Source organism: Thermobia domestica, chromosome 8 (assembly GCF_964235325.1).
Source record: "Thermobia domestica chromosome 8, izTheDome1.hap1.1, whole genome shotgun sequence".
NCBI classification, from domain to species: domain Eukaryota; kingdom Metazoa; phylum Arthropoda; class Insecta; order Zygentoma; family Lepismatidae; genus Thermobia; species Thermobia domestica.
The window spans coordinates 42,731,164-42,753,168 of NC_137461.1; the positions used below are offsets into that span (position 1 = coordinate 42,731,164).

A 22,005-nucleotide genomic window follows, 5' to 3' on the forward strand; every position below is an offset into this window, starting at 1 on the left:
AGACTTAAGAAGCTTACTGCGAGTCGGGAATTCTTTTCTTATATATACACACTTAACCAAGAAAGTTCTATCACATTTTCACCCACCACCTCCAAACATCGATATATCACCTAAGACGTACATAGAAGATCAAAAAGTGTCCCCATTTGCATCGACGACGTTCTACCAACGTCCTGGAAGGCCAATTATTCCTTCTGGGTAGAACTTAGTGGGCCGTGAAGTGAAGAAGATACGAAGTGCATTTTGCATCTCTACTAGGTATTTAAACTGGCGTCTTCTAAGTGATTGTACAAGGAACGGAACAGGTTATATTCGAACGGTGCAATGTCCGGGGAGTATGGCGGATGCAATTGCGTTACTCATCCAAAGTGTTGAATAATGTATTTGGTTAACATAGACACGTGGAGCTTAGCGTTGTTCTATAACAGGACGACCACTTTGTGGTTCAGAAGTGATGGCTCCAGAGGTTTGAGTTTTTCTTGAACACGGCTCAACAGCTGACAGTGCACAATTGCATTGATGCTGCAACCAGCTGATAGCAGTTCCCGATTCACGATCCCTCGAGCAGTGCAGCAAACCCACAGGAGGACCATCTTTTGGTGCAATGCTGGTTTCGGCTGTTTTGGAATCGGTTCATGGGATACTAACCAATGATGACGGCGCCGTGGAGCTTCGTACAGGACCAACTTCTCATCACATGTCAACACCCTGTCCAGAAATGGCTCCTTCCTCAGACGACACAGCAAAGAAACGCAGGTTTCTGCTCGCATTTCCTTCTGGCCCGGAGTAAAATCATGTGAGTTCCACGACCCAACTTCTAGTGCTTCCTATGTTAATGGAGGTGCTGCCGAATGGTTTCTCCACTCACACTGAATTGTAGTTCCCTTTCTCACAGGTCTGGCAATTTTTCGACTCAATTGTTGCCGGAAGATCTTCATTATATATATGTATTGTCTTCTGGCTCGTGGTGCAACTTCTAGTGTTTCGTCAGCGTTCTTAAATTTATTAAACCACCGCTGCACTATCCGGGTAGTCACGACACCCTCATCAAGGGCCTGGCATATCTTCCGCCCCGCTGCAGCGGCGTTTGACTTCAGTTGAACTCGTACAGTATACACGCCCTTATGATACTCTGACTGTGAGGAGGTTCCATGTTTACTCTCTGTCCTTATGCAAGTTCGCGGTGTAACTGAACTCTCACAAGAAGGTAGTACGTTGGATATACTCACATCAATAACAGACCACCTTACCTCCATTCGCATTCAACGCAGGGTGTGAGGCTCAATGGAACACAGAGCTACACAAAAACGACAGAGCTTTCGTGGTTACCTATATAATATTGATAGATGTGTTGCCTTATTGCGTCATCCTGGAAACGATCTAGAGATATTTAAACATTGAATGGATTTGTTTTTTGCTTGGACTAATCAAAACTCAGAAGGAGAATTCAGTTTTTCCGAACATTTTTTCTTTTATGTTCTTAACAGTGAACTTTCCCACACGCATGGCGTCAACCACTCTGTCCACTACCCTGGTCATAGGAAGAAGAGGGCCACCATTATCGCGCTCTTTCTCGAAATATTCACGAAGTCTGTATATCAATTCTAGGTTTTGTGCTTTATAAACACTTATTTTCTTTATCTTCGGTTCTGAAGAACCAGCCATTGTCACCAATTAATTACAAAATTATTCTTAACAGAACACACAAACACACAAAAAGAAAAAAACACAAAGTCGCAATAATCGAACACAATCTCAAAGAACTTTTCATTCAACTATGCACAAACAAATGGAAGAAAACGTAGCGGCAACAACGTCTGGTTTTTATGCAAGGGCGGTGACAGCTTTCTACCTCATTGGGCCTTATCGATGTGTGTCAGTGTAGTATCAACCCTCGCTTTATTTTCCGCATAGCTGTCAGTGCCAGAGATACAGCGGCCGTAGTATAGAGCTACATGCAATGTAAAGGCTTTGGGGTAGGTACCTTTCAAAGCTCCAGGCAAGCTGAGGGAGTGGAGTTGACCAGCTGAAGACTGATATCAGGTATAAAGGTCTTCCTGGTTTTATATAAAGGTAACCAAGAAATTTCTGTCACTTTCTGGGAGTTTGTGTTTAGTTGGCCCTCACACAGTGAGTTGAATGCGAATGGAAATAAGGCGAAGGTAAGTTGTTGGTGTGAGTATATCCAACATACAGTACTTCTGGTTGTGGTAGTTGAGTTACATCGTGAATTTGCGTAACGACAGAGTGAACATGAGACCTGCAAAGAGCGTCATAAGAGTGTGTATACTGTACGAGTTCGAACTGGAGTCAAACACCGGGCTGCAACCACCGGGTGGAAGATCTTTGTTGAGGGTGTCCACTACCTGGGCAGTGCTGCGGTGGTTTAAAATGTTAAGGACGGTGACAAAACACTTGCCAGAAAATAAACACATTTACAAAGTGAAGATCTCCAGGCAAGAATTGAGGCAACAGTGGCCAGACATGTGAGAAACTAGGACTACAATTCAGTGTTAGTTTAGAAACCATTCGGCAGCACGTCCATCAGCTTGGGAAGCACTACAATTTGGGTCGATTGGTCTGATATAATTTGACTTCGGACCAGAAGGCAATGCGAGCAGACACCTGTGTTTCTATGCTGTCTCGTCTGAGGAAGGAGCCATTTATCGACAGGTTGTTAGCATGTGATGAGAAGTGGGTCCTTTCTGAAACTCCACTGCACCGTCATTATTGGTTAGCATCCTATGAACCGGTTACAAAACAGCCGAAACCAGCACTGCACCAGGTCATTCTGTGTGTTTGCCTGGCTGCTCGCGACATCGTGTATCGGGAAACTACTACCAGCTGGTCGGAGCATTAGTGCAACTTACTACTGTCAGCAGTTGAGCAGTGTTCAACACAACTCAAACCTCTGGAGCCACCACTTCTGAATCGCTAAGAAATCGTACTGTTACAGGACAATGCTAAGCCCCACATGGTTAGAATGAACCGGAACCCCATTCTATGCCTTGGATGGCAAATAATATTGCATTCGCTGTACTCCCCTTACATTGCACCATCCGATTATCTCCGATTATCATTCCTTGGGCAACCACCTAAGAGGACGCCTGGTCAAATTCCTAGTAGAGGTGATAATACCTTCTTTGCTTCACTGCCCACAAGTTCTAAAGCAATGGAATTCATAGCCCGCCAGAACGTTGGCAGGTCATCAATGCTGAGGGGTTCTATTTTTGATCTTCCATGCGCGTCTTAGGTGACATATCGATGTTCAAAAGTGGTGAGTGGAAAAGCGACAGAACTTTCTTGATTACTTTTATAGCTACTCCAATGTGGCGGAGACGCTGATAGTCCTTCTTAATGATGTGTCTAGTGGTATCACTCGTTTTCCTGTTGTCTGCGATTGTAGTAGTTCGTAGTAGGACGTGTGTGTTGTTAGTTATAAATAGAAGAGTAGATAATAATATCACATATATTCATAATATTATTTATTAGTAAAAATAATTTATTTTCATTTTATAAGTTAATCAAAAGTAGGTGATAAACAGTAATATACTATACAAACCATCCAATTGAGGAAACATATCCTAATTGAGGCGTTGGAAGGCAAGCTGGCGTAACTCAGTTTTGAGACATTGTTAGATGTTGAAACTTTTATTTGGAATCGATATAGAAAAGTCTTCCAAAATCGGTTCTTTGTGCTCCCATCTTTTGGCCTATTGTCTGGTCTCTTATCCCACTTTGCCATTCAACGCCTCAATTGACGTAAATTCAAAGTGGTGGTGTACTGGTTGCATGTATGTATGTACCGGTACGGACGGTGGTTAAAATTACATTACATTTCATACTAAAATCTTCTTATGTACAAGTATTCGTAAGTAAAAATGTAATAAATAAATAAAATTCTGTTACTCACCTCCAAATAGACGTGAAAGTAAATTGATACTCATGGCCCTAGGGAAGGCGTTACCTTCTGCTATCTGCCCATCATAAGAATGGAATGAAACTGCTCTTAAAATCAAAATCATAAGACACTTGCAGGCAATGTACCTTACTCGCTTAATAAGGTGTGGGACCGTCGTCAGCCTGCAGAACAACTCTGATTCTTAATAGAATAGAAGCATATAAGCTGTGAAATATTGGTCATTCCTTACAGAGTGCAGCGCTCTGTTCCATCAGCGAGGATGGAAGGGGATATTTGTTTAGTTCTGACAAGTAAACATTTGGGTGAATCTAGTTGTTGCCCGAGACATATGTGATAGAGTAGTACTAAGTGTGGTAATATGTCAGGAAAGTTTTAGGTGCAAAGCACAAAAGATTTAGGAGATACATCCACTAGAAGGTCACATTGAGGTACACGTTTATAGTCCATTTCAGTACGTGATCATATGATCACTGAAGACATTCCAGCTGTCAATGTCTTCAATGCGGATCAGAGTCGCTTCGAGAACAAATTGCATTTGTGCCGGACGTTGAGGGAGAAATGATCGGTGAAATTAAGAACAACAGTAGGATATGTGAGTGCAATATCTCATTCCTACATGATATGCAGTTGTGTTCATGGAAGGAGAAATTCTGCGTCCGAATTTGTTCTGGTGTTTGAACCAAACGGTAAGTTGCCAGCCGATCCGGCTACAATAATCTTAATCCCATTTGTTGCTAAACCAGCGAACATAGCAGGATATTAAGACTCTATTCGGACGTCCTGTGGAAAACCATTCCAGGTGATAGGAAGAAAGTCCTCCTGTTACTTGATTCATGATCTGCAAAGAAAGACGACAGTCTTTAGTCACAGTGTGTGTCAGAATTCTTTGCATTGATCAAACGGCTGATACCTGGTGGATGTAGTGGCGTGACTCGGCGTCTGGATGTTCACTGCTTCATCCATATAAAGCATTTGTTCGTTTCATCACTGATACAGCAATAACAGGAAGTAAAGTGAATATTTGCCATCGTGACAGGTTCATACAACTTCAGTCATTCACAATGGCAAATATTCACTTTACTTCATGTTATTGCTGTATCAGTGATGAAACGAACCAGTTCAGTGCTTCTCGTTTTCGCAATATGATTCGATTCACTTCCTACAAGCCTAGATACTTAAATGATGACCCTGGAAATTGGATTATTCCTTACGATTACTGCTTTGACGAAATTGTGAACGACAAATGTTTGAAGTGCGACTTAATTGCGTTTGTCAGGTTTCCTCACTGTGAGCAGAGTATTTGTGCGAGGCATGCACTCTTTTCTGAACTGCATATTGATAGTAGCAATGGCAACTTTTCTATCGGATTTTTGAAGAGAAACATGAAAAGAATTTAATGACCGTGTCTATAGCGACGACTCCCAGTCACGACCCCTTTTCAGTTTTATTAGAAATAGGAAAAGGAAGAGTGAGAAAGAAGGAAGGTAGGGTAAAAAAGAAAGAGGAAGAGGAAAAAAGAAAGGAAGAAGGAACTAGAGATGGAAAATTACTGGGTAATGATGAAAATAGGGTAAAGTAACTTGAATAGTTTTTAAAAGGGTGAGTTATACCCGAATTTTATCATTTGAGAATCAATTCTGAAGTGATCCTGAAGAGACACATGTTCCCTCATACAACCCTGACCGGGATCCAGGCAACTTCACAAATGGGAGTGGCCCTGACCCAGCCCAGGCGATGAGAAGTATTAATTTAATCGTTTGTCTGTTATTTCCGAATGTTCAATAACCTTTATCTCGTAGCTGAATTTCCATATTGGAGATCGAACACACGACTGAATTAGCCAAGGGAAGAAAAAAAAATCAAATTGATTTACACATTTTCCACAAATAGAAGTTTTCGAGATTCTTGAGAAGATTGTCATTATTCAAGCTCATTCTGTTGTTTTGGGTTTCCCTTCCGAGCCGAATTAGTATAATTTAAATTTAGTTGTCTTTCATGACCTCGGCTATGCATCAATACACATGTTTATTAAATATTACACACATATTATCAACACTACTGTTGTAAATAAAGATTAAGGGCTACACTGAAGCTAAATTTGTCATTCATTCCCGTACACACACATACATACAGGACAACGTATTGATATAGGTGATTCAGTTTAAAAAAACTATAATTTAACTACAGTTGGTCAATATTTTATTACATCTATTAAGAATTTAAACACAAAGAAAATGATTATAACATGTAATTGAATACAAATATAAAAGTATCATTCCACTTAGAATCTTGGATTACATCAATATGTATTTGATCTTAACAAAAAGATGAGAGAAAAACAAATAAACAAATTTAAATGTTGATAAAATAAAACATACATTTGAAAAAATCTAGTTACATTCTATAATATTTCTTGTGAAAGAAAAATAAAACTGAAAATGATGGTTAAATGACTCCATATCTCATCTGAAGAAATAAACTAAAAGAAAAGATGATTCGGCGAGTCCTTTCTCGTACTTTCAGACGACCTTTTATATCGCACGTTCGTAAGGCACTCTTTTGGTGTCCAATTCCCGGTGGGGTCACTCGGTCGAAAAAGTGTAACAGCTTTTTCAGGCCAGCCACCCTGAATGAGGTTTTCCTGGGTTTTCCTCATTCACACCAGGCAAATGCCGGGGTGGTACCTAACTTATAGGTCCCAGGCCGCTTCCTTCCTTTCCCAATCCTTTCTTCCTTCCCTTTCCCCGGATTGTGTGCTCGCCGAGGGACGTCATCCCTCAAATCGTGAAGGGCTACATGGCCTTAGATGCCGAAAGCCCAGAAATCCAAATCCTACCTCTTTTGGTGTCCATATACTTAAATTCACTTTATGTCGATACGCACACATGAAATAACATTTATAAGTTTTGAGTAACACATATTCAGTTAGTAGACTTATTTGTTTATACATTTTCCTAACTCAGAGATTAAGGGAACAAAGTTTAGTTTCACAGTGACTACATCTCTCAATTTGCCATTGCATTTATTATCTCGTCTTTGCTAGCCTTTTAAATCACTATCAAATTGTATCACATTAGGTGCACACATTTGAAGTTATATTCGCACTATGTATAGAAAACCGAGAATTTTCTAGGTTCAAAGATATGTTTCTTTTCTATCTAGACCACGATTACAGAAGTGGAACACTGTTCAGGTTTGAAGATAAGTATATCAGGCACGTAGCCAGGATTTCGTGAGGGGGGGGGTCTGTGACATGAAATACTGTGGTCATCACAAAAGGGGCTCGATCACTCTAAACTATTTTACTGGAACATATATGGTTCGTTTAGCCAGGATTTCGTAACGGGGTGGGGTGGGGGGTGAGTGACATGAAATTCTGAAGACCCAGGAGCTCGATCAATCTGAACTACTTTACTATCAACATATATTGGTTTGTTAGGACAATAAAATGAGGATATGTTGGCAAGTATTTTAATAACAAACTATGAAGAAATTTCGAGCAAAATAATAAAAGAAATGTATTGAAAAAGATTTTGCAATATTTACGTCCTTCTCCTGTTTATTCAAATATAACAATTTTCCTTTCGTTATGACCTCAATTATTACACAAAGTACATACTGAATACTGTCTTGTAAACTATCTTCTAATATAAATAAAATAAAGAGTTTTTTTGTGTGTTTGTTTGTCTGTCTGTCTGTGTGCGGCCTGGGGACCAGACGAGTGGACCGAGAGTTACCAAATTTTTGGTCAGGGGGGCCTTGGCCCAGGTCCCAGATCAAGACGAAGCGTTTTTTTTTTTAAATTTCGAAACAGTTAGGTCTTAGGGGGGCGTTTACCGGAACCGGCTTGGGAACCAGACAAATTGACCGAAAGTTACCAAATTTTAGTCACGAATACCTTGGTCCAGACTCCAGACCAGAGTTAAACGTTTTTGTCGAAATTCGAACCAGGGGAGTCTCAGGGGGGCGTTTACCGGGACATGTAAAAGTAGTAGAAAATGACTGATATTTATTTATTTATTTAACAATCACCAGATACAGCTCAGAGGCCATTTTACATTGAATATCCAACAACATTAACAATGGAAAGGATTTGGGAAGGTATCGGCCAGGGCCTGTTTAGTGGGTGCCATCCCGGCATTTGCCTAGTAGGACTGAGGGAAACCCTGGGAAACCTCAGTCAGGGTGGTAGGCAGTGGGATTCGAAGCTACGAGCTCTCGAATGCGAAGCCAACGCTCACCACTTGAGCTACTAGTGTCGATTTCATATTTTCGCGGTCGCTTAAATCAATGGTGAAACTCCAGTCGCATTAACTTCCAAATTCACGCTATTCGGCTCGGTGCCGGGGGGACCGGAGGGAGTGAGATACCAAGACATATAAAAGTAATCCAAAATGACCGATATTAGTGTCAAATCCATAGTTTTCGCGGTCGCTGAGATCAATGGTGATACTCCCACAGGCGTTGACTTCCAAATACAGCCACTGTGCGAAGCATGTGTATATTCAACTAGTTTTACAATATATGCGTTCCTTTCTCTGTCGAATCAAATGCTAACAGAACTTTCTTTCAACATAATCTTTTGTTTTTGTTATTCCGTCAACTACTGTCGGTTCCAAATGACAGGTTAAAGGAGCAACAGAAAATTGTCCTTGAAATAACATGTTTGATATTGCAAGGATGCGATGACGAAAAGTTATGATTAAAAATGTCCACGCTGTTACACAACGGCACTTATGCTTTCGAAAGCTTGAAATCTCCCTGACTAGTAGCAGGAATTCTAAGAATCCCATAACTTTTCTTGAAATTTCAAATTCCCTGACTCTTCCAGAATACCTCGCTTACCTCGCCACCATATTTCAAGTAATACAAATCTCCTCATAAGAAAGAGTAAGCAAAAGCTTCCTGTAGTTTTCTTTTTAATTTTTAACGCTGATCCTTCTTTTTGTCATTTCATTTTGTTTTATCCTTTCTTAATTTTTTCATTTCTGGTCTCGAAGGGGGGGGGTCCGGACCCCCAGGACCCCCCCCCCTTGGCTACGTGCTGCAATAACAAAACCACTTCGAATTTGCAAAACAAGCAACTTTCTCTTGTGTTTCATCACTTAAATATGCTGCAAACACGAACGTATTCTAGTTTAGAGGAAATGATAGACATAAGACTTCTCTCCTATGTTTTGGACTATGTATTACGACTATAACATTTACCTCAATGTGACGTTCTAGTAGCTATATCTCCTAACTCTTTGAGTTTTGCAACTAAATCTTCCCTGACATATTAAGCACACTTAGTACTACTCCACCAGCAATCGATTCACTCAAACGTGAAATTTACTTAGCACTACTCCACCAGCAATCGATTCACTCAAACGTGAAATTTACTTGTGAGTCGACCTCCACAGCTACAGGCATTCAAATAAAGTTACCCATGTCTCAGCAGCCCCACTGACTGGAAACATCGCAACTGTAAATTGCACGTGGTTACCTAAAATGACTACGTATACTCTGCTAGTAATACGTCCTGTGAGCGTAACCATGGAATTTACGGAAAACTATGAAATTGCAAAGGCCATCCGAGGGTCAGCAAATTAGAACCCGATTGTGAATGTTAAAGCTTTTCAATTCCCGTTGATCTATGATTGTTCCAGGTGCTTATTAAGTCACGCAGCCACTTATTATGCATTGGTTCTACGTTCCTTGGGGTAACCCTCTTGAGTGCTCGGCGATCCCTGTGACTGACAAGTAAACCTTACGTTTGGGTGAATCGTGTTGCTGACTGAGACACATATGAGAAAGTAGTACTAAATGTGGTCAGTATTTCAGTGAAGTTGTAGGTGCGAAGCTCCAGAGGTTTAGGAGATACAGCTACCAGAACATCACTTGGAAGTACAGAATAGTCTTCGTACAGTTGGAGGTAAAAGCTCTGTAAGACCTCTTGTAACGACAAAAGGTGAATAACAAATATATGGGTACATATTAGGACTAAGGGTATACCTGACGGCGGCCATCTTGAAATCCGCCATTTTGAATTAAGGTTAAGTTTTTAAAATAGGAATAGGGTCATTTGATACATGATTTGAGGCGCAAATTTAATCAGAAGAACAATGGTGACGTTAATTTTGATTTACGCGCAATTGGTAAAAAGTTACAGGGAAATTAAATATTGTTGCAGCATATGTACCGGTATTAGTCCTTTACCCCACCTTGTAAATTTTGTGTTAATGATAATAATCAAATAAAAAGCAGGTGGATAAATATTAGGTCTATGGTAAGAGTTGCCTTGATGGCGGCCATGTTCAAATCCGCCATTTTGAATCAGACAAAAGTTTTAAACAAAACGCATAACATTGACACCTTATTAATAGCAAATTTTACCATAAATCCAACGGTATAACCATTTTTGCTTTATCTTTAACCAGCATTTGTTATCGCATAAACAAGTTGCTAATTTAAGGAAAAATGACCAAAGTGGAATTGAGTCATAATTGAACTTGGGTCTTTCTTCCAAAAAAGTCCTCAATTAGTACAATCAATATGTAGTTCAGAAAAGAAAAATGAAATGAAATTTTTGAGTTTTACGTCCCACGTTTATGCCGGTTAGGCTAAAGGAGACGGTGATGATGAGTAATGAATGAAATGGTGGAATGAAGAAAGTGGGAGGAAACGGGAGAATCCCGAGAAAACCCACGCACGCGGTGTTTGTCCACCACAAAGTTCACTTGGCGGGGGCTGGGATTAAACCCGGGACCCCAAGCACCAGAGGTGTAGTTCAGAAAAGAGTGCATAACTTGCACAAATGCTCTGCTGACAGTGAGAACACCTCACAAATGTAATCGAGTTACACTTGACACATTTGTCGTTAACAATTCCGTCAAAGCAGTACTCGTAAATCAAAATTAACGTATGGATTATGGTAAAATGTTATTAATAAGGTGTCACTGTTATGCGCTTTGTTTAAAACTTTGTCTGATTCAAAATGGCGGATTTGTACATGGCCGCCATTAAGGCAACTCTTACCATAGACCTAATATTTATCCACCTGCTTTTTATTTGATTATTATCATTAACACAAAATTTACAAGGTGGGGTAAAGGACTAATACCGGTACATATGCTGCAACAATATTTAATTTCCCTGTAACTTTTTACCAATTGCGCGTAAATCTAAATTAACGTCACCATTGTTCTTCTGATTAAATTTGCGCCTTAAATCATGTATCACATGACCCTATTCCTATTTTAAAAACTTAACCTTAATTCAAAATGGCGATTTCAAGATGGCCGCCGTCAGGTATACTCTTACTATATGACTTCCCCTTAGTCCTAATATGTACCCATATATTTGTTATTCACCTTTTGTCGTTATAAGAGGTCTTACAGAACTTTTACCTCCAACTGTATGAAGACTATTCTGTACTTCCATGTGATGTTCTGGTAGCTGTATCTCCTAAACCCCTGGAGCTTCGCACCTACAACTTCACTGAGATACTGACCACATTTAGTACTACTTTCTCATATGTGTCTCAGTCAGCAACGCGATTCACCCAAACGGAAGGTTTACTTGTGAGGCTTGTCTTCCGTCCTTTATTACTGTTCACCGATTTTAATTGTTTAGTTTCAGTTTTTGAGTTTAACGTCTCACGTTTATACAGTAACTAAGGGAATGTTATAGGTCGACATTACTGTTTGTTGGTTTGTTAGTTGACTTGGTTCTTAATGCCCCGTTGAACACTAAGCGAGACATGGACCTACAGTTTAACGTTGGATCCGACCACATGAGTTCCTATCTGGAATCGAAGGAAGGCCTTTCTTAGCCTAAGGCGCGTAGGGTAATCAGACAAAAATGAGAGACTTAATTAATGTCCATTTGTACACCTTTGCATTCTAAATGCTTTCCCAACATTCTACTGGCTAGCGCGTACACCTTTGGTATACAAGGTTCTTGGGTCGATTACCGATGTGACATCAATTGAAATTTTAACCTATGATCGTGGTTTTTATTCCACCCTAAAATCTATATCCATATACCATTTAACATTGGTGCTAAAAGGGAAGTTAAACTTCAGTCTAAACTAAGTAAGACTATGATCACCTTAGACACACATCAAATAACCTTAACCTTTTTGAAACCTGAGTGATCATATGTCTTGCCCCATCACTGTCTGCCCACTTCACCATATCTCCTCTATTCCACACTTGGCATATTAGAGACCAGACGATCACCTAGTACCCTATTAACAACGGCCAGGCACTGCATACTGATTCATCTTACATCAATACTTTCCATACTTTTCCTTATGATGAGATCTTATTAGTACTCACAATTTTGCATGACACCTATCCACTGGTTTTGTTCTACATATTAAATACTCTGGCGTAAGACAGACACTCTTCATAGCCCCTTCGCGTGAAACTCATTTTCATCTATCCATCATAAAAAGGTCTCAATCTCGTGTTCCTATAATATTGAGAGCAGGTATGTCTAGTGATATCATTGAATGTTACTCGCACAAAATTTTGGAGATCAACACCTTGACACACGCAATTAATGTATTGAATAAAAAGAAGGATATTTAGTACCGGTAATGTGTTAACATAATTTCGTTTTTCATTTACTATTCTGAATGAATAACAAAAATATTCTGATACCCGTGATAATACCACTAACAACCCAGTCAGCTTTTGGAACTTACGAACTGCATATGTTTCTTTTAGTATATGACTATTTCTGTACACATACAAGGTTTGGATTCACATATATTATGTAGTAATTACAGTCGGATTCAGTATCATTTTCACTTCAATCAATTTTTAGGAACACAAATTGATTAGTTTCCCTCCATTGATTAGTTTCGTTAAGCTCTAATCTATATAGGTATACTGTATTAAAATGCTCGCTTTCTGTGTTTGTCCCCAATCCTTTTGACAATGAAATCTCGAACACCACAAGTGCTAGAAACGTGTCGTTTTCCCTGATCGATTCCAACTTTTGTGTAGATGTTCTAGTTCTAATTGAATATTTGAAAAACGTAATCGTTAATTCATTATTACATTTTTTAAGGGTACACTGGCATTTTTTAGGATGAAATTTTTAAAGACGTAGGTCCCTGCTCGCGCCTTGTGGACTTTCTGGTGGACAGACACCATGCTCGTGGGTTTTCTCGGGGTTCTCCAGTTTCCTCCCACTTTCTTCATTGCACCATTTCACTCATTTCTCATAATCACCGTCTCCTTTAGCCTAACCGGCATAACTGTGGGACGTAAATCTGAAAGATTTCATTTCACTTTTAAAGAAATACCACCATATCCTATGAGTTATACATTCCAACACAGCACAGTTGTATAAAGGGGTTTTATATCTCTCAGGTGTTTGTATCAGGGCCAAATGATAATGAAAAAGAAAGGATAAGCATTTCTCCAATCTAAGATGAATATTCTTGCCCAATGAACAAAATATAGCACTGACATTCTCATTAGTTGTGTATGTAATGTATTTGCTTATTACATACTGCATGCAAAAAGAAAGAAAAGGTCATACATGAATTAGAGACTCCAACCAGAAGTAGGCTCAAATATTATAAATGGGGCGAAATATTGAATATTATAATCAAAAAATCTCCTCTTTATAGTACCCTTTGCCGATTTTTATCAAGAGGTATTTCACCTAAGTCTGCATAGGGAAGTAAACAGATATTGTGAGGAATGTCAAGGAGATTCATGCTCATATGTAAATGATGAGCTGTGTAGAGAGCGCAGGTTCGGCTAGTAATATTGTAACATTTATGAAATACCGCAAGAACAAAATCGGCTGGGTTGTTTTACAGAAAATTGTCTTGGAAAAACTTTCCCACAAAAATGAACTATGCCTTGTGGATTTTTTAAAGGACAAACGAATTTTAATATTAACAGTTTATTATTAAAAATATTTATTTAAGATATAATATGAAAGAAACCGCCTGAGTCGTTTTTGAGAAAATTGTCGGAAAATAACCCACCCCAAGAATAACTAGCACTTCTGGATGTTTCTTTCAGAAAAAGTTTATACCACAATATACGGTTACTATTGAAATCCCTTGTTAAGGAAATCGCACTGAATTATGTCTCCCTCCCTCCCTCTCTCTCTCTCTCTCTGTGTGTGTGTGTATGTGAGTGAGTGTGTGCTACTTGCGAAGTATTCAATTTTGATCCTTCCGTTCGATAGAGCATCAGAAATTATCTGAGAAAGTGATGTAAATTTTCGCGTCACTCTTACCGTTTCCGAGATATTGGCCAAGAAAGTTTCGATTTCGGGAAATTTAAGTAGCCATATCTCGGGAACCATAAACCATAGAGAGATCATATTGATGTTGATCAATACCTAATAGAATGGTGACCATTTTGGTACCAAATAGTTACCGGTGGCCAGTGGCCAACTGGTGACAATTCCCCAGATATTGGCCCATAAAACTCGGATTTCGGGAGCTTAAATATCTCGGGAACCGTGATAGAAAGATTATGTTTTGCGAATTTTTCAATTTTGAGCATGAGTCTTCGTAATATATATATATATATATATATATATATATATATATATATATATATATATATATATATATATATATATATATATATATATATATATATATCTTAGAACGTTTTAACAGGTTTCCTCCTTCGTATAAACTAAAGACTGTCTCATCACTCCCGATTACACGATTCCAGAAGTCTTGTGGGTTGTCGATGTGCGTCCTTGTGAACTCTAAACGAACATGTATATGTGGATCTGTTAATTTGATCTGCAAAGCATAACAAATAATATGAGTACAGTTTACATGTCTTTGCACTGTATTCCAGATCTAAAATTGTCTTCAGGTTTGATGCAGCAGCGAACGGGTTTGCTACGTTAGCTTCAATAATAGAAACATTTTCGCGTTCCGTTGTTACTTGCGGTCTACTCAGTTTTGCCTTAGTTTGTAATTCCTGTTCCCATTGTGCTTCGAATCATTCAATTCACTATATGACTGTTTCAATATCCAGCTCATGACTCGAGCAACTTTAGGCATTCAAGCTCCCCATATGCAATTATGCAATTATTCTTCCTCTAGTTATAAGAGACAAATAGCCTACCATCTTTATATATATAAAAGTACATAGCACGTCCAGAAAGTAAGTTCCGTTTCAATTTATCTCCGCTGCAGCGCTGCGATCGCAGTTTCGCACATGCGCGGTAGACGCTCTGTATCAAGGAGAAGAAACGTGCGCCATTTGGAGATCGCTGTCAGTCACGTACGCTTTGTTGTGCTTGTTTACAATGTCGGTGTTGAGTGAAAATCCCGCTGCTTGTCAAATCAAGTGAAACGAGGAAAGTGAAACTAAGTTAAATTTATCGGCAAATTTGCGATGTTTACGGACAAAATGCGATGAGTGATTCAATGGTGAGATGGGTCCGACGATTCAATGAAGGACGTAGTGACGTGCACGATGAAGAACGAAGTGGGCGTCCATCTTTGGTTACAGAAGAACTGGTTCAAGCGATTGATGACAAGATCCAGGAAAACCGCAGGTTTGCTATTAGTGCTCTCGGTACATCTCAAGTTTTTCCTTGGCGGTCAACACTTCAACAATGACGACGAGCTGAAAGAAACTGTCTCCAACTGGTTGAAGACACAGGCGGCAAACTTCTATGAAGAAGGTATACAAAACCTTGTGCCACGCTATGACAAATGCATGCAAAATTTCGACAGTTATGTGGAAAAGTAGTTCAAGAGTTGTAGAATTTTGTGCAATAAATAATTTTTCTGTATCTGTACACAATTTAATTTTATTACCAAACGGAACTTACTTTCTGGACGTGCCTCGTAATTTGTCGTAGACCACAAACAGTTCTTTTGAAATCCGTTCTCGCAATGTTCTTGGAGCATTTTCAACTGGTTTAAATTTACATCCTTCAGTAAACTACGATTATCTTGAGGTGTAGGAAGAAAGTTCAAAAGACTCTCTTGGCAAATCTCATAAAAATCTTACGTTTGAAATTTGGTGCGGATACGTTAAACAATATGGCCTCTAGGCAAACGTACATACAGCGGGAAGAACCAACGAACAGAGGAACATTCTATCGGCATGTAGGGGCCATGAAACGTGAAATAAAAGAAAAATGTCAAACATCTGACCCTATTACTTACATTTTGTTACTCCATGTAGAAATTCGGGAACAATTTACTTTGTAAATACCGAGATATGACATGAAGATAATTTTTTCTACAATATTTGCAAGTTACAAAATTCTTTTTCTGTTGATTTCTTTCAAAGTAAAATAACCTACCAGTTATACACAAGGTAAGATATTTCCTCGGTCTTTGGATCATACATAGGCACAATATTATAATTTTAATCAAACATTAAAAAATATGATAATTTGCGCCAACTAACCAAATATAACTTGAAATAGATGTATTTCTAATTTCCTCGAGCTGTACGTCTCTGACCCGTATAATTTGTTTAATGGCAAATTAATATTTAAGGTGCATTCTTTGAGATGGGACAACAGCAAACATACAAAAGGATGATTACAGTATTTTGTGATACTATAAATATCCGGTGATGAGCGTGAAATTGAGCGTGGATTTACGCTCAAACTCACCTAAATTTCGGGTTAAACTCAACTCACACTCACATTTTTCAAAGCGAGTTAGTTCATGTTAAAACTTATGAAAAACGAGAGCGCTCTACTGAGCTAACTCAAATGATTGTGCTCGTTTACAACCCCCTTGTACATACAATCCATTACTTTAGGGGTCACTGCAATCAATAATGACGCTCCCAATGCCGTATAACTGCAATTTCAGCCCCATCAGAAGAGCTTGAAAGCAGATGATAAATAAAATGTCAAGAATGACTGATATTTGTGTCGAATTCATGTTGTTCGGAATCGGAAAGAAGCCAGTCAGTCACACTTTTTTATCTATATATATAAAAGAGAACGTACAAATCCTTTGTTAGCTCATCACGCTAATACGGCTGAACCAATTTCTTTCATTTTTGGGGGGTTATTAAGATTTGGACCCTAGATGGTTTTTATCATATCACTTTAATTTTCAATTACCAGTGTCTTGAGATAATTGACCATTCAAGTGTCCATAACGTAGAAATCCTTTGTTAGCTCATCATAGCTAAATCTAACCGTATTTATATGCAACCCATATGACCGTGTCACTCGGCGGGTTAACATAAATGACAGGCGATATAATGTTAACATTTACTGCAATCTTCTATGGTTTTTATCATATCACTTGAAAGCGAAAAAGTAAAAATTATCTAAGTAACAAAGTTTATTGCGTTCCGGGGTGACCCCAGCGAAGCGGGGTGAACGCTGCTAGTATTTTACTAATGATTCACAGCCTTGAAAGGCTAGGAGGTAACTGAATTGGATCTGACTGTACAGTAAGGTGGAGTGAAAAAGAGGCCAAAAAATTTTTTTCGAAATTCCATTTTGGATAGGGAGCAAAAGTTCCATCATATTATAGTACTTTACCATGGAAAATTTCAAATCCCTAAAATAATTTTTAGCCGGGGCGCAATGGGCCTTAAATTTGCTAGATTATACAAATAAGTGAAAAGAGGCCAATTTAAAAAAATCTAAATTCGAGTTTGGATATGGGGCAAAAGTTGCATCATATCGCAGTACTTTACCATGGAAAATTTCAATTCTCTAAAATATTTTTAGCTGGGGCTCAATGGGCCTTAAGTTTCGTAGATTTTGTAAACAAATACACGTTTGTTGTGTATTTGTGTAATTATTAGACAGCTCTTTGCTTGAGATAGACTGTAATTTGAGGGTGTTAAGATTCGTTGTCGTGACGAGTTCAATTTTTAAAGCTACCGAAGTTCATATTCTATGTTACAGGCTGCATCAAGCCAGAATTCACCACTAAGAGGTGGCTTCCGTCGAGTTCAATCCCTCCCACCCGTCAACATTAGATTGAATGTTTCATAAGTTTTATTCGCGTCTTCCTGCAAAATACTGCGACTTTGTCTCTTAAGTAGGCATGTATTTTCTCGAGTCAATTTTGGAACGAATAAAGAAATCGCTCTCTCGTGCCCCACATACTGAAAGAAGTTTCACTAATTATTTTCACTAATCTTTCCACTACTTGCGTATGATATTTGAACTCAGGAATATCAACACATGTATTTTCTGAAGAGCGAATTTCTTGCAATTTTTCATCTGTCTCATGAGTCAGTATTAGCGTTCTTTTATGTTTACACTCATTGCAGTTTATCATTTCTGTGTAATTATTAGTCTCGAAGTTTAATACTGGCACTTCGAAGGAACAAATTTCAGAAGGTTTACACTGCTTTCTGGATTGGAATATTCGTGTAGTTGATCTGTCAATACCAATCATGGCAATGAGAATGTTTTAAGGATTCGCATAGAATGCACTTCTGGAAATTACTTTATTGACTGGAGTCTTGTATGGTTCTTGCAAACATCGCGAAAGTTTTAAGTCAGGAACAAATGTTTAGCTCCATATTTGACAAGAGGTTTCAGTTTGATGTTGAACCACACTGGTGCATATACTTTTACCACGAACTTTGATAAAGTTTTGAGCTCGTCTGAAGGATTTGGCATTAATATATACACCTATAGACGCAAAAGTCTGTAAGTCACTGTTAACCAGCGAACATGCCCAAGTTTCCCAGGTTTCTTAATCTGCAGGGTTTTTATCAGCCTCATCTTATGACAGATTGAAGTATTTCACATAAGTACCTCTGATCATAACTGAGATCAGGCACATTTCGGAGTGTTGGAGGTTCTGAAGAAATCTTTTCGAAGCCGTACACTGAATTTGTTTCACAATTCACAAATGATCTACTAACAGATCCAAAGAAAGTGTAAGGGCCAATACTTACACTAAAGATTTATTTTAATAAATGACGAAGTGGTAGTTCAATGAAATGCAATAAGCAATGCACCACTCCAAGGACCTCCCTTAATGGTTTTCGAACACTCTAATCACTCCTCCTTTTGACCCAACATTAATATTAGTGCCATCGCAGCCGATATGTACCATATCTGATAGGTCCACATTATTTTCTTGTAATTCGCGAAAGATGAAACTAGGAAAATTCTTTGCTGATGCTGATCCGGTCAAAGCATTTCCGGCATAGCCGAGAAATTTGTTACCCGTTTCTACCGGATAGAATAACGTTCCTTCATCTTCATATCTCTGATTTCCGGACATAGTGAGCGTTTGGTCTTTCTTCCAATCAAAATAGATGACACGGGGTTTCACTTTATTAACAGTTCTTACACTTATACCATTTTTCACATCCTCTCTTTGAATTTTACTTCTGTCAATTATGTTTTGCGACTGCTCTAGACTCACATATTTAAAATCTTCCGAAACCGCATTAGCAATTACTGCAATCTTTCTTCTAGTCACGCTGGTTTCCTCCTTCACTTTTGCTAATGTTGGGAAGAATTTTCTCATTTGCTTGCATCCAATCTGTGCTTGCTCTCTTGTCATCTTCAAAGGATATTTCCAACTAAAATATGATCTCCTCCAGCTTCAGTGTGTTCTTTATTGCCTTCCTGTCTTGTCACCGAAGATGACAAGTAGTCTGAAGATTCGATAATGTAACTATAGTAGAGTATAATACTCTTTGGTTGAAAGCTTCACCGAAAGATCGCTTTTTGGCTTTCCTTCCTTCTCTTTTCTTGAATTTCTTTGTCCAAGTAATATCAATAATACCGAATATCATTTTTTACTCACCATCCACCGACACAACTAGGCTAGTTATCGCCTGGGGCAAGGACTCGTCTTAGCGTCCTCCGACCGACCTAACCAAAAGGCTCCCCAACTATACCTGATATTGGCATCAGACAGCAGTACTCCTATTCCATTCTTTTTTCAAGTGATAAAGCTTGATTTCACAATTCTAGTACATATTTTAATTTTTAATACAAGATAAAACACTAAACTACTTTGTAACTGATTGACAAATAATCTGAGAGTAGCATGCTTGACACATTCTTGCAGTCTTAACGAAATAACTGGAAATCGCAATGTTTTTGGAATTATATTGGGACGTGGATATGTGTAAAATGAATCAACAGTAGTTTGCTTGAAAATAGAATATTTAATTATGAAAAACAATGAAGCTGTCGTCTCGAGTATACTCGAACGTTTTACAAATCTCTTAAATCGATGTAAATTAAATGAAAACACAAAAAACTGGAACTAAAATTTAACCTTACGTCCACTTTTGGATGCAAAGGTTTTTATAATGTACTCAAAACATAGCTTTGAAGCTAACTTATGATCTATGGATATGATCCTAAGGTTGGTGAGTCGTTGTTGCCTCTTAAGTTTCTGAGGTAATTCTTTTATGATCTTTAGTTTGCTAAAACTCCTTTCCTTCTTAATAGTGAAAATAATTATTTGTCCAGTTTTGCGCCCCCCAATTCGACGCCCGGGGCACAAGCCCCGTTCCCCCTAGTTACGTCACTGTCAACACAAACCAAACTATTGCACTATTAACCAAAGGTTCATTGTAGGATATAAGTAGACTTCTTAAATAGCAAGAAGCTTCTTTATGACAAACTCGCAAAATACTTAGGGTTGATCACTTTTCGTCTTATTCCCATGTTACAGGACCATTGCGTCCCGGCTAAAAATAATTTTAAAGAATTAAAAATTCATGTTATCTATTAACAAAGGATACATCTTTTGCCGTCTCTCCACAATACAAATTAAAGTCTATTTTCAGCGAATATTTGCTAAATAGTTACATAGTAAATGAAATTGATTTGCAAAATCTCAAATTTAAAGCCCCTTGCGCCCCGACTAAAAATTGTTTTAGAGAATTGTAATTTTCTATGGTAAAGTACTACGATATGATGCAACTTTTGCCCCTATCCTAATTCGAATTTCGAAAATAAATTTTCGCCCCACCCTACTGTACAGCCTAATGGTGGATGGTGCGCCCCATACATCTCTATACTAACCTTATTAACTAGAGTAACCAAACAATTCTTAGTACTTATAGGACAGACCCGGTGCATTACATGTGTTTATTAGTTACTTGTGAATGATTATACTTTTAGATGTCTTTAATGTATTTGAACTGCTGTAAAGTTACACTCTTGGAGACAATGACTTGGATGCTAGTGATTTCCACTTTCGATATACACTGAAATATTACACGCAACACTATTAAATGATTGAATATATAGTATATTTAAGTTAACTAGTAACCATCTTAGGTCTAGTAAACCAGTCAGATCGTTTAAAAAGCAAATTTACCAACTAGTTATAATTTAGTTAAACTTATGATTTTTTTCGGCAATAATACAAGGTGTTTCAAAATTAATATCGAGGTTTTAAGGCTTTGCAGTACAGTATTTCCTACAATTAACTTACAGTTATAAATAATACATCAAAGAATGACTCAAACAGTTTTGTACGCACGCATGCGCATGCACTATTTCCTCTGTCTGCCGTTAGAAAGCGCTAGTAGCATGGACAGCGACTAGTACGCTGGAAGCCTGTTTTTGTTTGTTTGTTTTACGTTTTGCAAAAAATGAATCTGTAGCTACAGTGCAACCGTCCGTGTGGAGAATTTTAAGGAGGTGCTTATTACTACGTCCTTATTGTTTGCAGTTGTTATAGGCTCTAGAGATTACGGTTTACGTGCCAACTTTGCAAATGAAATGTTGCTACATGACGATGAAGATTTTCTGAATCGTGTCGTCTTCAGTGATGAATCGACATTTCACCTAAGTGGCGATGTGAATACTCAAATTGTTCGCATCTAGAGGGCCAGCAAATCTCCACGAGATTGTACAGTTGCAACGATACTCCACTAAATTGAAGGTGTTTTGTGCCATATCTCGGCGGAAAGTTTATGGGTCTTTCTTGCCTCTCGACTGTGATGAATGGTGCTCAAATTGAACACTTGTAGCAAAAACTGTTTGAGTTGCTATTTGATTTGTTGTATATCTTATAATTCTACGTTAACTGTAATAACTAGTCTACTGCAAAGCCATAAAACCCCGATATCCATTTTGAAATACACTGTATTTTGATAATTGCTTATATGTAG

At 38.4% G+C, this 22,005-nt stretch overlaps 1 protein-coding gene across 1 annotated transcript in view; it reads left to right on the plus strand.

Annotated features, from left to right (window-relative positions):
- The window catches only part of LOC145692842 (odorant receptor coreceptor-like), a 99,962-nt gene that overhangs the window by 23,755 nt on the left and 54,202 nt on the right, over positions 1–22,005 (plus strand).